The sequence below is a fragment of the Lactuca serriola genome, chromosome 8 (genome assembly GCF_051521515.1).
Source record: "Lactuca serriola cultivar US96UC23 chromosome 8, Lser_US96UC23_V15, whole genome shotgun sequence".
NCBI lineage: Eukaryota > Viridiplantae > Streptophyta > Magnoliopsida > Asterales > Asteraceae > Lactuca > Lactuca serriola.
In genome coordinates this window covers 43,034,608-43,049,331 of record NC_136415.1, presented here as the reverse complement: position 1 = coordinate 43,049,331, position 14,724 = coordinate 43,034,608, and positions in this window count along the sequence as shown.

The following is a 14,724-nucleotide window of genomic DNA, read 5'->3' as shown; positions in this document are numbered from 1 at the left end:
AAACACAGACCAGAGTTCACTTGCGAATGCGAGGACAAACCGTATAGGAAGTACTCACTTACCTCTACTTGGCCATTCATACCTACTTCCTTGCCTAGACCTGAATTTCGGGACGAAATTCCCTCTAACGGGGGGATGGTGTGACAACCCAAGTTGTTCCGTTACATTTCCCCGTTACTGTTAACGGAATATTCCAAGTTTATAAAAGTTCCGTTAATTAGAGGTCGTCAATTAAATAAACATTTAATTTGTTTATATTTAATATTCCACTAAGTCTTGATAAAAGGAAATAAAAACTCATAACACATTTCCATTTAATTGGAAAAAGTTAGTTTTTATTATTACGACCACTAAATTGGGTGCGACCAAAAGCCCCGTATAACGGCAATATTGGGTAGATTTCCATTGAGCTTCAACTCCAACCCATATATAAGGGGGAATGGACTTCATTCCACCCTTTTTTGCTCTCTCTCTAACCTCTCTCCTCATCCAAGATTAAGGTCCAAAAACATAAAAATTAAGGCTCTAAATCATAGAGGTAACTTCCCTAACTTGTTATTCAACCTCTTAGGCCTTCAAATATGTGTTTAAAACGTGATTTTGGACCTGGAGCATGTGTTTACGGCGAAGGAGCATGCTTGGGCCGTAAACACTTAATAAATGGGTTTTTGAGCAATTTAACCCCTCCAAACCAACATTGGGACTTAGATACGACCTTATGGCTTGCAAATCCGGACTTAGAACACCCTAATCATAAATTTTGAGGAGCAAATAAGAGTTTACGGCCAAGGAACATGCTTGGGCCGTAAACCCCTCAAACATGGGGAGTAAACTCATTTTTACATGTTTAAAAGCCATATAACTCCACTAATAGCCTTGAATAAATCCTAGAATCATCTAAAAATAGTTTGGGGACCTTAAACATGTCAAACACCCTCCATTTAGGATTTTACGGCCAAAGCTTCCCAAGAAATAGTTCCAGGGCCGTAAACTCATAAAAACATGTAAAAGGATGCCCTAAATTCATACCAAGGCTTAATACATAAATTAGGGGCTTGTCCTTTGGGTTTAGATCAATTAAACTCAATAAAATGAAGGGGTAAAGGGATTTTACGGCCCAGACTTGTGTCAAGACCGTAAACACCCCTAAACACACCCAAATGATAGTTTTAATCCCCCCAAATGGCCTCACACTTCATTATAAATTACTAACAAGGTATTAGGGGCTTGAAACTTCACAAAACTCAAGGAATGAGAGTTTACGGCCGTAAACTCCCTTAGGAGTTGTCCCTGGGCCGTAAACTCCCTAATGAAGCCCTTAAAGACCTTAAACTCACTCATGTCTTTTGGATTTGGACTTAGAATAATTCCATGAACAAGATAGAGCCTTAAAACACACTAGAATCCCCTCACCATGAGTTTACAGCTGTAAACTCATGGTGAGTAGTCCCTGGGCCATCAACATGGTATTAAGAGCTTGCTCTCGGAGAGTAAACTCCATTCCTAAGCCATACACACCCTCAGACGCTACCCGGGACACCCCAAACACTTAACCAAAGTGTTTTCCGCTCCTTTGAGTGTGTATACGTGTTTAATTAGTATTAAATATACTAATTGTATGTGAACATATGTTATCATATGTTAAATAGGTCATTGAGTGTGTTCGAGTCCTTACGTGACACCGAACGCCCAAACGGCACCTTCGTTGGACCTACTTACACCAGGTGAGTTCATACCCCTGAATGAACCTTTTAATGTTTTTACATGTTTTATAGGGGGGGGGGAATACAAGTTAAACATGCCAGTTATCATATCAATCACATGTGATTGATAACCCGCATGCACAATGATTTACTACACTGTAACCCGTTTTACCGAGTAGGACGCTATACATGGTTTTCTAAAATGTTTTCACTTATTCAAAAACTCTTACTTATACTATTTTATCTAAATTCATTCTAAACTGGTTTATGAAAGATTTCCAAAGGTTTTCAAACATGGTTTTACAAAAGAATACCAAATGTGATTTTCCTAAGTACAATGGCTTTTCCGAGGTTTTCATCGAATTTCTCTTTCACGTCGTATACTTATACTTGTTAGTTACCACTGCTTCGCTTTCATGTATTTTAAATTCCTACTCGATAACGCTTTCACTCCGTGATGCGTTTATACATGTTATTGTCTCTATATCGCTTATACCTGTTATTGTCTCTATTTCACTTATACTTGTAGTCGCTTATAGCTGATAGACGCTCTTACTTCAGTTACTATCGTCTCTACTTCGTGATACGCTTATACTTGTTCGATACTCCTACTTCACTTGTGACCGCTCCTACTTCACTAGAATCACTTCTACTTGATACACACTCAGTCGTAGTTAGATGTATGTCTGTGCTTATATAGGTACATATAAGTAATGATTGAAAGACTTAGGAAGGCTCGTCCGCCATATTCCCTTTTCTTCGTTAAGATGTGGTCTGGTGGGATCAGATGGCCGTCCGAAGGTCGTTTGATCCATTAGTTATATATTATGTATATGAGTATGGACATACATGAATTCTCTAGTCAGTTCAGTTAAGAGTCTCTACCTCTAGTCTACACTTACATGAGAAACACACTACCCACTATTTGGAAGTCTCTACCTCTAATTCAGCACTTACACACTACCCACTATTTGGAAGTCACTACCCACTATTTGGGATGCATCTTCAGGACACGGCCTTCTCCGTCGTCTAGTTGGTAACCAGAATCTCCTGTAGGGAGAGCGGACATTGTGTGTATAGATCTATACGGGATTGACAACCCCGCACCCAGACTGCTAGCCATAGTCCCGGCCTACCAAGCCAATGGGTGACAAATGTCATATTTTTGACGCTTGTAGGGCGTCTGGTACTCTAGTCAGTATGGTTACGAGTATCCCGGGTCACCTTATAATTCATTGGCCTTAAGGTAACCGTATTTCGCCAGCAATTTACACTGTATGCTGGTAATTCGTTTTTAGAGTCACACTGTTTTTGACCTTACAAGACGTGTCTTTCATTTGATACTGTCTGGGGTCTGTTTTCTCTATTTTGACCTTACAAGACGTATCTTTCATTTGATACTGTCTGGGGTCTGTTTTCTCTGTTTTGACCTTACTAGAAGCATCATTTATTTGATGCTGTCTGGGGTCTGTATTCACTGTATCCACTGTATTCATTGTATTCACGCTATCCACTGTTTTAGACCTTACCAGTTGTACCTTTCATTTGGTACTTTCTGGGGTCTGAGTCTCTACTTGTTAGACTGAACTAGGCGTGTCGTTAGTTTGATACTCTCCTGGAGTGTATGGTTCCTTGCCTTAGTCAGTAGTCCTCACTGCTGAGGCATATGTTATTCCCCGATGTTGTTTGCTTTCCTCAATAATCAAATTCAGAATTTTGATAATGATAGCAATTTAGGGAAAACTACTTTTTACCATTTAACACTGACCAATCTTTTATAGGATTTTCTGGAAAGGACTCTAATACACAGTATACACTTAAATTACTACTTTATAAAGTTATTTGAATAAATGTCACTAAATACTTCTGAACTCATCAACATTTGTAAAAATGCTGATACTTGTTTTTCAAATAACTTGTATTCTAAGGTCAGCAATTAGACAGGTACCCCCCGGAGCTGTTGATGAAGATAGCTTAGTACCACACTGAATTTATTCTATTACTTGTATACTTTGATGCGTTGTAATGTAAACAATGTAAAACTATTACTATTAACGCAATTTTTAGTTGTACTTTGATTACTATAATGCATGTGTTGTGATACTTGACATGACGTCATCCACCCCAGAACGTTTCCGCCGTTCTAGTTTTGGGGTGTGACACAGGGCTTTGTCAAGGAAGGTGGAGGCGGCAAACTTTACTTTGTCAGATTCCGAGTAGGCGCAAATTTCAAAGATGGATTCGATCTTCTCGAACCATCGGGTGAGGGAAATGACACCTCCAGTGCCATCAAAGGACGTGGGTTTCGCGTTCATGAAATCTTTATAGGAACCCTCTTTTCGGTGTCCCTGACTGCTTTCTTGGTTTTGGGTTTGAGTATCACCTTCCGAACCACCGGAACGACCGTTGTTCAATTGAGACATAGCAGCTGCCACCGCGGCAGTAACAGCTGCCTGAAATACCACGGGGTCAATTTCAGGAGGAGGTGGTGGCGAAGGGTTGTTGGTCTTTGAGACGGGTCTCTTTCTTGGAGGCATCTTGATCTAAAAAGATCAGGAAAGAGAGGATCATAATTTCTCTGAATCGAATCGAGAGATATTAAAGGTATATATATATATATATATATATATATATATATATATATATATATATATTCCGAATAAGCGATAAAACAGGAAAGAGTTGTCAAAGCAGATAATTTATCGCTAGAGGAATAATCAAGGAACAACGCTTGAATGAGGATTTCTACAAGGGATTGACTCGAGAAATACTCCCATAGTATTTCATGATTCGCTGCAATGACGACTTGTTGTTTGGTGTATTGGGTAAGTTTTAGGTATGTTGCGTACCACGGTCACTCCCAAGCACATGTTGGTCGTGTCTCGAATGAATATAGTTGGCCAGGCTATATTGATCCTAGACACGACTACATAACTGCCCAGGTTTAACCACAGCGTACAACACCCATTTACTTATGTTTTGTTCTACTTGTAGTTACGGATCTCGACGATTCGGTATACTTGTATACTTTTGAAAATACTTATATTTTATGGCATGCTTTTAGTTCAGAGTACTTAGGCCCCTTTAATGTTTATAGTTTTATACCATGTAAGGTTTGGTATACTCAGTTCACTATAAACAAGGGCTCTGATACCAATCTGTCACACCCCGAAAACCAAAGGCTGAAACATTTCCGGGGCGGACTCCACGTTGAGTATCAAATCCAATGCACATAGTAAGCAAAGTAAACAACCATTACATGACATACAAAAGTTTACATTTGTTTTAAAAGTAAAGTTGTACAAGTGTAATACATAGTATATATGAACAAAAGTAAGACGTGTCTTCTTCGCACTCCATCTTCACCAAAAGAGATCATCGAGTACCTGTCTAATGCGGACCTAAGAATACAAGCAGTTTGAAAATCAGCATAAAGCTGGTGAGTTCATAAGATGTTTGTTTTCTGAAAGATGTACCAGTTTCCTTTAGTTTTCTGAAAAGGTTTGTTATCCAAGAAAATCCCATATTTTCTTATGTAAAACAGTTTAGTTATCATTTGTTACCAATTCGATTACGTGTTGTATGTTACCCCAGGAAAATCCCATATTTTCCTAATAGTTTAGTTATCCATTCTTTTCTTAATTCGTTTACAAGTTGTTATGTTATCCCAGTGCATAGTTATATACATAAAACTATATATTGAAAATCATGGGATTATTATCCCGAATTAGATATAAGATCGTTTGATATACACAAAACTATAGATAGATATAGATTGAAAACCATGAGATTATCATCCTGGACTAGATATATATTGAAAACCATGGGACATTCATCCCATACTAGATATAGATTGAAAACCATGGGATTATCATCCCGTACAAGATATATGTTAAGAACCATGGGACTATCATCCCGTACTAGATATAGATTCTAACCATACGACTACCAACCCGCACTAGATACAAAATCTATAGACTGAAAACCATGGGACTATCATCCCGTACCAGATATAAGAACTATAGATAGAAAATAGACACATAATCAAATCAAAAACCAAAACTAAACTGTGAATAAACTTATATTAATACGTATTGTGAGTCGGGTAACCATGCTGATACGACAACGAGACCTCCTTGACGCATGTCAAACGTCGGATGATAACCAGAATTTGTCACCCCAAGAGTGCCCGCCTAACTGTAGCTAACAGTTAAGGTGTGGGATTGTCAGTCCCGAATAGATCTATTAACAAATTCCACGCTCTCCCTCCAGGAGACTTTGGTTACACTTCCGGGGAGGTTTTACTGATAACCCAAAGGGTAATGACGAAACTCACAAGTTAGTACTACATTATTCACGGAGTTCTCATACGATATGAAACATACTAAACGTTATGAAACATAATACAGTGAATACAGTTATATACAATGAAATTATCTGGCAATACATTCTAAATGAAATAGAGATAAACTGATCAGACATAGTTTATCTAATGACTATATATATATATATATATATATATATATATATATATATATATATATATATATATAGATTAGTACGCGTTAAACAAGAACTAAAGATCCCAAATAATTTGATTGGTTTGATTGTTTCCTTTACTGAAATTCATGTAGTTATAATTGATAAAACATCCCTTATGCTCAGCATAATACATAAGGGGTAAAGATATTTATAGGTTTGCCATATATTTATTGAAATACATCAATTTAAGGTTTTGAAAACATTTCTATTTTGCATGTATCCCCCCCTGAAAACATTGAAAAACCATTGAAAAAGGGTAGGGGTATGAACTCACCGGACGAGGAATGTGTCTGCTTGGATCCTAAACGTCAGTTTTGGGTTGGCAAACGCACGAGGTTCCTATGTATAATAAAAAGATACACATTTGTATCTAATTAGGACTTAAATTATTTATTTGTTAGGGACAAACACTTCTAGTTGCGGAAACACTCCCTTACAAGTGTTTGGAAGGACCCGAGTGGCATTTGAAACTAGAGTTTTCGGCCCTAATGACATATTCCCCATGATTTTATGGCCGTAAACTCATGGTGGGCTTCTTTTGGTTGCTAAATGGCTTCATATCACATGGATAAATTAGCTAGGATTACATCTAGGGCATTGGGATGAATTAAACTCACTTAAGGACCATTTATTGGAGTTTACGGCAGTAAACATGGAGTTTACGGCCGTAAACTCCCCCTCACACTAAATCCTTGATGTTTTGGGTCCTTAAATAATCACATGTGATTCCAAATAATTCTACAAGCCTTGTATGGAATTTAGGGTGACTTTTGACATGGTTTTAGGAGTTTACGGCCCATGACTCCACCTCATGGCCGTGAACTCCTTAGGGGGGGGGGTGTTTTAATATGTTTTAAGGTCCTTAACTTGATTGTGGTCACTTCTAGAATTTACCCCAAGGCTTATGGTGTGTTTAAGTGGCATCTTAACACATTAGAAGGAGTTTACTCCCCATGTTAATGAGTTTATGGCCCAAGCATGATCTTGGGCAGTAAACTCATGTTTACTCCTCTAAATTGATGTTCAAGGTGTTCCAAGGCCAATTCAATAATTCTACAAGTCATATCTAAGCTTCAATGGTGTTTTGGAAGGGTTTAAGGGCATAAAAAATCCCTTAATATGTGTTTACGGCCCAAGCATGTTCCAGGGCCGTAAACACATGAACAAGGTCCAAAATCATGATTTAATCTCGAGTTTGAAGGCCAAAGATGATATACTAGGAGTTAGGGAAGATACCTTGATGATTAGAAGCCTTAATTTGATGATTTTGGACCCTTAAACTTGATTTGAGGAGAGAGGTTAGAGAGAGAGTAGAGAGAGAAAAAGCTTCAAATGGAAGCTTAAACCCCTTTATATAGGTTCTATGATTTGGACGCGGAGGAATTCTACCCGATACCGACATTAAACAGGGTTTTTGCTCACACCCGATTAAGTTGTCGTAACCCGACAGGGACGTTTCTAAAATTTCTCAAATAAACATTTTGGGCCAATTTCATGAGTTCCTAAGAGGTTTAAACACCCATGAGATTAAAATAAACATATAACTTTAAATAATTTAGCCCAAAAACGAAATCGGAACGAATTGATAAGGGCGGATTTTTACAGGTAGAACGAGTTTCGGCGATGGACAACTTCGGGTTGTTATATATATATATATATATATATATATATATATATATATATATATATATATATATATATATATATATATATATATATATATATATATATATATAGGGTTAGGATCATGTGAGACCACTAGATTTTGTGAGATGGGGAGACCAAATCTTGACCACTCATCTTGAATAATCAAAGGCTGGTATTAATTTAGATTAAACCATAAAATAGGCAGTGACATTTTTGTAAATTAATGGAACTTTGGGATTAGATCAAGACACGGAGGGGCGGGAATGGAATTTTGCATTCTCTTTCATTCAGCACACAAAAACACCCGGTATTCTTCCTAAAGACTCTAGATACGAACACTAAAACCCATTTCATCCAAATCTCGATCATTGTTCTGCTTCCTTCACACATTTGTTTCAGATTAATCATAAATCTAAATTGATCTGCTAAATTGATCTCCTTATTCTCATTATACATGAAATTCATCTTCCGATTCATACACGAAAACCCTCGATAATCAACTAGAACACTAAAAACCTTTTGATTTTGAATTTGATATCGAATCAAATGGCTCATTCTACAAATTTTAATTCTAATTTTGTATCAACAGCTGTTCCAAGTAAGTATAATACTATAAACCTCTTGTTCTTATTCAATAGAATTTTTTTTACTTTAAATCATTGTGTATCTTCAACAAATTTTTTATAATCGAGACATTTCACTAGCGATTTATATATCGAAGTCAGGATGTAATGGAATATAGCATTATAAAACATAAAATCTAAACATAAACATCAGTGTGTGATTTATATAGAGTCTATGTATCTAAATGTTAACTCTACATGTTATTCAAAAGTGTTCTAATTATTCCTCATTTCAATTGATTTAAATATTCTTAATCAAAATCAGCAAAAATGTTATGTTCTTCTAACTAATTGTTCATCATTTAATTAGATTTAGATCCATAAATTGTCCAATACTATAGATTTTGGTAACCTAAATCTCTTCTTATGATTGTAGTATAGTGTTTAGCCAAAAAAATGTTGGATTAGTGTCTAAGGTTGTAACTATATTTGGTAAGTACTTGACCCGGTTGTGCATGGTCGTTTTGGGTTGCCTTCACCATAGCAACTTGACAGGATGATTTGTTAAGAGAGAAGAGATATTATTGTTAATATATTATGAGAATAATATATTAAAGGAATAATATTGTTATTTGATTAATATAAATCATATATTAATTAAGAATTAATTTGGTGACTTAAAGAGGTTAATTAAATAAAAGGGGCATAAACTGTCAAATGTGTGATAGTTGTGTTTTGGGCTATGTGTTCTTATAGATAATGGGGTGGACGAAATTTAGGGTTTGGGAACCTTAAAATCGTCCAAGCCTAGTATCGAGGAGGATCTTGGCTTGCTTAGGGCCTAAGTTATTCAATTAGGGTTAAAGGTGAAACCCTAGTATCCCATAGTATAAATAGACCCCTAGGGCGAGGGAAATCGGCACTCATGCAAGGCAAGAAACCCTATGGCCGATTTCTCACCCTCCCCCTCTCTCTCAAGATCATCTTCTTGCTAGCTGGTGTTTGTAAGCCATTAGAGGAGTGACAATTGTGACTCTAAGCTCCAAGAAGAAGAAGTATCAAGCAAGTAATCCAAGGTATTGTTCTAGATCCAATTTCATGTGATTAGAATCACTTGTTTATATTAGATCTAGTATTGTAAGTCTTGGATTCAATGCATGTTCAATTAGAGAAACCTAGATCCAAGCAATAAGGGTTTGAATGTGCAAATAGGAAAGTTCTTGTTGCTCAAACCGATCAGTGGTATCAGAGCTTTGATTGATTTCTATTGAATTGATGCATTGGTTAATTGCTTGTTGCTTAAAAAATTCGATTTTTGGTCCTCTGCCTGATGAACTTGGCGAGTTCCACTGTGGACTCGACAAGTCCATAGTGGGAACTCGGTGAGTTCGAGCGTCAGAAAGAGGGAGTTTTGGGATTTCTTGCTGTTTTACTTGAGGAAACTTTCCTTAACTGTTTTGGGTCATTAAAATCTGATTTTAACCATATATATGAGTATATTCTTGACCAAACAAAAGATAATTACCAATTAGTTGAATAATAATTTCCTTATGTGATAATAATTGATTATTTAAATTGAATTGGTGAATTATTTTGCAAGTAATATTGAATAAGATCAAATTGAGATAATCTAATTGTTGATTTACATTATTTGCTATTTGATCCTTATGTTTTGAAAAGTTTAAAACTTGTCCTCAAGTTTTGAAATTTAGATTTGTGATTAAAAGTTTAAATAATTTAAATTTCAAACCCTAGAATTTTACAAGTTTAAAATTCAACCTATACTAATATCTTATTACAAGATTAATATATATATGTATGATTAAAGATGCTAGTATTACCGTTAGTAGGCCTCATTCACGAAGCCAGTCTATAAGGTGGGTATAAGGTTGTTGTCACACCCCGAAAACCAAAGGCGGAAACGTTTACGGGGTTGACTCCACGTTGAGTATCAAATCCAATGCACATAGTAATCAAAGTAAACAACCATTACATTACGTATATTTGAAAGTTTACATTGTTTCAAAAGTAAATTGTACAAGTTTTTATACACATATAATATTAACAAAAGTAGAGACGAGTCTTCTGAGCACTCCGTCTTCACCAAAAGATATCGTTGGGTACCTGTCTAACGTGGACCTGAGAATACAAGCAGTTTGAAAATCAGCATAAAGCTGGTGAGTTCATAAGATGTTTGCTTTTTGAAAAATGTACCAGTTTCCTTTAGATTTCCCGAAAAGGTTTGTTATCCAAGAAAATCCCATATTTTCTTATGTAAAACAGTTTAGTTATCCTTCATTACAGTTCAATTACGTGTTATATGCTACCCCAGGAAAATCCCATATTTTCCTAAATACAAGACCGATTGAATATTACAGAGTATAGTTTAATACACAAAACTATATATTGAGAATCATGAGATTACTATCCCGAATTAGGTATAAATACTTTAACTATACGAACTGTAGATGGAAAGTAGTTTGAAAACCTTGGGAATAACATCCCGTACTACAAATAGATTTAATACCATGGGACTATCATCTCGGACTAGATACAAGATAGTTTGATATACTTAAAAATATAGACTGAAACCATGGGACTACTATCCCGGAGTAGATACAAAGTAGTTTGATATATATGAAGATATAGATTGGATACCATGGGACTACTATCCCGGACTAGATACCGATTCAAAACCATGGGATTACTATCCCGAACTAGATATAGGTAAAACCACGGGATTATCACCCCCTAATAAATATAGATTGAAATCATGGGATTACTATCCCGAACTAGATATAAAGTGAAAACCATGGGATTACTATCCCTGACTAGATACCGATTCAAAACCATGGGATTACTATCCCGAATAAGATATAGTTAAAAACCATGGGACTAACATCCCGTACAAGTTATAGATACAATACAAAAGTAGATATGAAATGGAATCAAATTCAAATCTAAACACAAGACGTGAATAGACTTATGTTAATACGTATTGTGAGTCGGGTAACCATGCTGATACGACAACGAGACCTCCTTGACGCTTGTCAGACGTCGGACGATATCCAGAATTTGTCACCCTAGGCGTGCCCGCCTAACTGCAGCTAGCAGTTAAGGTGTGGGATTGTCAGTCCCGAATAGATCTATTCACAAATTCCTCACTCTCCCTCCAGGAGACTCTGGTTACACTTCCGGGGAGGATTTACTGATCATCCATAAAGGGTAGTGACTAACTCACAAACTAGTACTAAACTATTCACAAATTCCTCGCTCTCCCTCCAGGAGACTCTGGTTACACTTCCGGGGAGGATTTACCGATCATCCATAAAGGGTAGTGACTAACTCACAAACTAGTACTAAACTATTCACAGGGTTCTCATACGATATCAAACATACAAAAGATTATGAAACATAATACAGTGAATATAGATACATACAATGATACTATCTGGCAATACATTCAAATGATACAGAGATAAACTGAATCAGACATAGTTTATCTAATAAATTTATACACATATCAGTACATGATAAAATGAGAACTAAAGAAATCCCAAATTATTCCCATAATAATTTGATTAGTTTGGTTATTTTCTTAACTAAAATCCATTTAGTGGTAGTTGATAGATCATTCCTTATGCTCAGCATAATACATAAGGAGTAAACGTGTTTATAAATTTGCCAGATATTATTTGAAACACATCAATGTTATGTTTTGAAAACATTTATAGTTTGCTTGTATTCCCCCCCCCCCCCCTAAAAACATTGAAAAACAGTGAAAAAGGGTAGGGGTATGAACTCACCGGACGAGAAACGTGACGATTTCGGACGCTAAACGATGGTTCGGGACTTGCAAATGCACGAGGTTCCTATGTATAATGAAAAGATACACATTTGTATATAATTAGGACTTAGATTATTTAATTGTTAGGGACCAATACTTCTAGTCGCGAAAACACCCCATTACAAGTGTTTGGAGGGACCCTGGTGGCGTTTAAGGACTTGAATGACCGGGAAATGGAGTTTACTCTTCAAGAGTAAACTCTTACAAGAGTTTTCGGCCTAGAACACCCATTCCCCATGAGTTTACAGCCGTAAACTCATGGTGGGGTGGTTTATGGTGCAAATTGGCTTGAAACACTTAGGGGAGAATTTCTAGGGTTTGATTTAAGGCTTGGAATTGGTTAAATTCATCAAATAAGACCACTTAAGGGAGTTTACGGCCTTAGCATGGAGCTTACGGCTGTGAACTCCTATGCACCCTTGAATAAGTGTTTTAATGCTTCCAAATCAATCACATGTGATTTCTAAAATTGTTCCAAGGCCTTACATGAAATTTTATGGGACTTATGGGGTGTTTTTGGAGTTTACGGCCCATGAGACCCCCCTCATGGCCGTAAACTCTCCTAGAGTGTGATTCATTATGTTTTAAGGCCAAAAACTTGTTTGCATACACTTCTAAAAATTATTCTAAGGCTTTAGGGGTGTTAAAGTGGCTTTCTAACACCTTTGGAGGTGTTTACACCCCAAAATGATGGGTTTACGGCCCAAGCATAAGTCTTGGCCGTAAACTCTCAATTGTCCCTCAAATAATATGTTTAAGGTGTTCTAAGGCTAAAACCAATATTCTAAAATTCATAACTAAGCCTTATTAGTGTTTTGGAAGGGTTTAAGGGCAATAAAACCCCATATATATGAGTTTACAGCCCAAGCATGTGCCTTGGTCATAAACTCCTTCAAATCCCTCAAAATCCATGTCTAAAATGTTTTAAGTCCATTCCATAAAGTCGTTTAGCCATATCTAAGTCCCAAAATTGTTTAGGAGGGGTTTAAAGGCATAAAAACCCCCTTACTATGTGTTTACGACCCAAGCTCCTTCCAGGGCCGTAAACTCATATACAAGACCTTAATTCATGTTTTAGTCCCGAATTTGAAAGCCAAATATGCTATACAATGTGTTTAGGAAGGTTCCTCAAAGATTTGAAGCCTTAAACTTGGATTTAGGAGAGAGGTTAGAGAGAGAGAGTAGAGAGAGAAAGCAAAAGCTTCAAATGAAGGATTAAACACGTTTATATAGGTCGCAAAACTTGGACACGGTAGAATTCTACCCGATACCGGCATTAAACGGGGCTTTTGGTCGCACCCGATTAAGTTTCCGTTACTAGGCGGGAACGTTTCTAAAATTTTTGAAATAACTATTTTGGGCTAAATTCATGAGTTCCTAAGAGGTTTGGACACTCATTAGCATCAATTAAACACATAAGTTTGATTAACTTAACCCAAAAACGACATCGGAACGTTTCGATATACGGCGAGTTATACGGGTAGAATGGGTTTTCGGCGATGAACAACTTCGGGTTGTTACATTATCCCCCCCGTTAGAGGGAATTTCGTCCCGAAATTCAAAGAATAAGATATAGATCATGAATTGGAATGAGACACGAATGGATTTGTTGCCTCGGATCTTCACGTTCACAAGTAGAATCAGGTCTCTGCTGAGCGTTCTAGCGAATTCTCACTATCGGGACATGACTTTGTTTCGCACATTGACTCTCTCTCAATCTACGATCTCAATCGGTTCTCTCATAGAAGTTTCAACCCTGGACGACTTCGGTTTCCTAAAAGGAAATCACTAGGGTTTCGTCGGGTAGGTACTTTTAAGGATTCGAGACGTGAAGTACCGGATGGATGTTACCAAGTTCTGAAGGTATCCGAAGTTGGAAGGTTACGAAATCGATTCTATGAGGATCACGAAGGGTCTACTGTATCACGAGGGAAGTATTCTATACTTCCTAAAGCGTATCATGCTTTTCTAGGATAAAGCCATCAACAGGACACACGCACCAACAGGAAGGCACGTCTTCATGGAGCCGAGTGGCTAAGGGTCCGATGGATTTACAAGAAATTTATGGGTAAGACTGCGATATTAGTCGATGAGACCCAAGAATCGACAGGTCTCTATAGGTATTTTTGGTACCAACTAACTTTCTATCACCTTAGATGTTGGAAAGGTACACGGTTACGACTAGTTTGCTTGGTTACATGATTCGAGGGAAAAAGATTTGACCGGAAGGGTACCACTACTAATCCGTAGTGATCATATCAGTTCTTGGTCACCGTCTTGAACAAGTCATTCTCACTGAGGTTCGGTCACGAGATAAATCCAGAGATTAGGTCGATGCGAGACTAGACTAGACTTTCGGAAGGAATTCTCAGGAATCCTTCTGGAAAAGACATTTAGAGGAAAGAGCTGCTGACTTCCCGTT